Genomic DNA, 4,523 nt, shown 5'->3' on the forward strand with positions numbered 1-4,523 from the left:
CTGGATCATGGAAAAAGCAAGAGAGGTACAGAAAAACATCTATTTCTGCTTTATTGACTATGCCAAAGCCTTTGACTGTGTGGATCACAACAAACTGTGGAAAATTCTGAAAGAGATGTGAATACCAGACCACCATACCTGCCTTCTGAGAACTCTGTATGCAGGTCAAGATGAAACATTTAGAACTGGACATGGAACAACAGACTAGTACCAAATAGAGAAAGGAGTATGTCAAGCCTGTATACTCTCACCCTGCTTATTTAACTTATATGCAGAGTACATCATGCAAAATGCCAGGCTGGATGAAGCACAAGCTGGGATCAAGATTGCTGAGAGAAATCTCAATAACCTCAGATATGCAGATGACACCACCCTTATGGCAGAGAGCCATAACAGGAACTAAAGACCCTCTTGATGATAGTGAAAGAGGAGAGTGAAAAAGATGACTTAGAGCTCAACATTCAAAAAACTAAGATCATGGCATCTGGTCCCATCACTTCATGGCAAATAGATGGGGAAACAATGGAAACAGTGACAGACTTTATTTTCTTGGGCTCCAAAATCACTGCAGCTGGTGACTGCAGCCATGAAATAAAAAGATGCTTGCTCCTTGGAAGAAAGGCTACGACAAATCTAAACAGCATATTAAAAAGCAGAGGAATTACTTTGCTGACAAAGGTTCATCTAGTCAAGGCTATGGTTTTTCCAGTAGTCATGTATGGATGTGAGAGTTGGACTATAAAGAAAGCTGAGCACTGAAGAATTAATGCTTTTGAACTGTGGTGTTGGAGAAGACTCCTGAGGGTCCCTTGGACTGCAAGGAGATCCAACCAGTCAATCCTAAAGGAAATAAGTCCTGAATATTCATTGGAAGGACTAATGCTGAAGCTGAAGCTCCAGTACTTTGGCCACCTGGTGCAAAGGACTGATTCACTGGAAAAGACCCTGATGCTTGGCAAGATTGAAGGCAGGAGGAGAAGGGGATGACAGAGGATGAGATGGTTGGACGGCATCACTAACTCAATGAATATGAGTTTGAACAAGATTTGGGAGTTGGTGGTAGATAAGGAACCCTGGCAAGCTGCAGTCCATGAGGTCACAAAGAGTTGGACATGACTGAGCAACTGAACCAAACTGACTTAACCTGTGATGAAAGTCACAAGGAAGATTATGAAAATATTTGAATAGAATGAAAACACAGCATATCAAAATATGTGCGGTAGAGCTGAAACAGTGCTTAGAAGGAATATGTAGTGCTAAACACCTAATTAGAATAGAAGATCTTTAAATCAATCAAATCAATCTAAGCTATCACCTTAAGAAACTATTAAAAAAAGAGAAAAATCTAAACAAAGAATAAGCAGAGAAAGGAAATAATAAAGAGCAGAAATCAATAGCATTGCAAACAGAAAAATAATAGGGACAGGTAATGAGACCAAAAGTTGCTTCTTTAAGATCAGTAAAGTTGATAAGCCTCTACCCAGATTAATTAAGGGGGAAAAAATCTCAAATACCAATTGTTGTTGTTATTTAGTTGCTAAGTCATGTCTGACTCTTTGTGACCCCATGAACTGTAGCTTGCCAGGCTCCTCTGTCCATGGGAATTTCCTGGCAAGAATTCTGGAGTGGGTTGCCATTTCCTTCTCCAGGGGATCTTCCCAACCCAGGGATTGAACCTGCATCCCCTGCATTGGCAGATGGATTCTTTACCACCGACCTAGCTGGGAAACCCAAAATATCAATATAAGGATTGAAATAGGACGCATCATTACAAATCACACAGACATTAAAAAGCTAATAAGGAACAACAAATAACACACGAGGGGATTCCCATAAGGATAATAGCTGATCTTTCAATAGAAACTCTTCAGGCCAGGAGGGAATGGCAAGACATACTTAAAGTGATGAAAGAAAATAACCTACAGCCCAGATTACTGTACCCAGCAAGGATCTCATTCAAATATGAAGGAGAAATCAAAAGCTTAACAGACAAGCAAAAGCTGAGAGAATTCAGCACCACCAAACCAGCTCTCCAACAAATGCTAAAGGATATTCTCTAGACAGGAAACACAAAAAGGGTGTATAAACCCGAACCCAAAACAATAAAGTAAATGGTAACGGGATCATACTTATCAATAATTACCTTAAACGTAAATGTGTTGAATGCCCCAACCAAAAGGCAAAGACTGGCTGAATGGATACAAAAACAAGACCCCTCTATATGCTGCTTACAAGAGACCCACCTCAAAACAAGGGACACATACAGACTGAAAGTGAAAGGCTAGAAAAAGATATTCCATGCAAATAGAGACCAAAAGAAAGCAGGAGTGGCAATACTCATATCTGATAAAATAGACTTTAAAACAAAGACTGTGAAAAGAGACAAAGAAGGCCACTACATAATGATCAAAGGATCAATCCAAGAGGAAGATATAACAATTATAAATATATATGCACCCAATATAGGAGCACTGCAATACGTAAGACAAATGCTAACAAGTATGAAATGGGAAATTAACAATAACACAATAATAGTGGGAGACTTTAATACCCCATTCACACCTATGAACAGATCAACTAAACAGAAAATTAACAAAGAAACACAAACTTTAAATGATACAATAGACCAGTTAGACCTAATTGATATCTATAGGACATTTCACCCCAAAACAATGAATTTCACCTCTTTCTCAAGTGCTCACAGAAACCTTCTCCAGGATAGATCACATCCTGGGCCATAAATCTAACCTAGATATATTCAAAAAAATCGAAATCATTCCAAGCATCTTTTCTGACCATAATGCATTAAGATTAGATCTCAATTACAGGAGAAAAACTATTAAAAATTCCAACATATGGAGGCTGAACAACACACTTCTGAATAACCAACAAATCACAGAAGAAATCAAAAAAGAAATCAAAATATGCATAGAAACTAATGAAAATGAAAACACAACAACCCAAAACCTGTGGGACACTGTAAAAACAGTGCTAAGAGGAAAGTTCATAGCAATACAGGCATACCTCAAGAAACAAGAAAAAAGTCAAATAAATAACCTAACTCTACACCTAAAGCAACTAGAAAAGGAAGAAATGGAGAACCCCAGAGTTAGTAGAAGGAAAGAAATCTTAAAAAATTAGGGCAGAAATAAATGCAAAAGAAACAAAAGAGACCATAGCAAAAATCAACAAAGCCAAAAGCTGGTTCTTTGAGAGGATAAATAAAATTGACAAACCATTAGCCAGACTCATCAAGAAGCAAAGAGAGAAAAATCAAATCAATAAAATTAGAAATGAAAATGGAGAGATCACAACAGACAACACAGAAATACAAAGGATCATAAGAGACTACTATCAGCAATTATATGCCAATAAAATGAACAACGTGGAAGAAATGGACAAATTCTTAGAAAAGTACAACTTTCCAAAACTGAACCAGGAAGAAATAGAAAATCTTAACAGACCCATCACAAGCACAGAAATTGAAACTGTAATCCGAAATCTTCCAGCAAACAAAAGCCCAGGTCCAGATGGCTTCACAGCTGAATTCTACCAAAAATTTCGAGACGAGCTAACACCTATCCTACTCAAACTCTTCTGGAAAATTGCAGAGGAAGGTAAATTTCCAAACTCATTCTATGAGGCCACCATCACCCTAATACCAAAACCCGACAAAGATGCTACAAAAAAAGAAAACTACAGGCCAATATCACTGATGAACATAGATGCAAAAATCCTCAACAAAATTCTAGCAATCAGAATCCAACAACACATTAAAAAGATCATACACCATGACCAAGTGGGCTTTATCCCAGGGATGTAAGGATTCTTCAATATCCACAAATCAATCAATGTAATTCACCACATTAACAAATTGAAAAATAAAAGCCATGTGATTATCTCAATGGATGCAGAGAAGGTCTTTGATAAAATTCAACATCCATTCATAATAAAAACTCTCCAGAAAGCAGGAATAGAAGGAACATAGCTCAACATAATAAAAGCTATATATGACAAACCCACAGCAAACATTATCCTCAATGGTGAAAAATTGAAAGCATTTCCCCTAAAGTCAGGAGCAACACAAGGGTGCCCACTTTCACTGCTACTATTCAACATAGTTCTGGAAGTTTTGGCCACAGTAATCAGAGCAGAAAAAGAAATAAAAGGAATCCAAATTGGGAAAGAAGAAGTAAAACTCTCACTGTTTGCAGATGACATGATTGTCTACGGAGAAAACCCTAAAGACTCCACCAGAAAATTACTAGAGCTAATCAGTGAATACAGCAAAGTTGCAGGATATAAAATCAGCACACAGAAATCCCTTGCATTCCTATACACGAATAATGAGAAAGTAGAAAAAGAAATTAAGGAAACAATTCCATTCACCATTGTAATGAAAAGAATAAAATACTTAGGAATATATCTACCTAAAGAAACTTAAGACCTATATATAGAAAACTATAAAACACTGATGAAAGAAATCAAAGAGGACACTAATAGATGGAGAAATATACCATGTT

This window comes from Ovis canadensis, chromosome 17 (assembly GCF_042477335.2).
Source record: "Ovis canadensis isolate MfBH-ARS-UI-01 breed Bighorn chromosome 17, ARS-UI_OviCan_v2, whole genome shotgun sequence".
Classification (NCBI taxonomy): domain Eukaryota; kingdom Metazoa; phylum Chordata; class Mammalia; order Artiodactyla; family Bovidae; genus Ovis; species Ovis canadensis.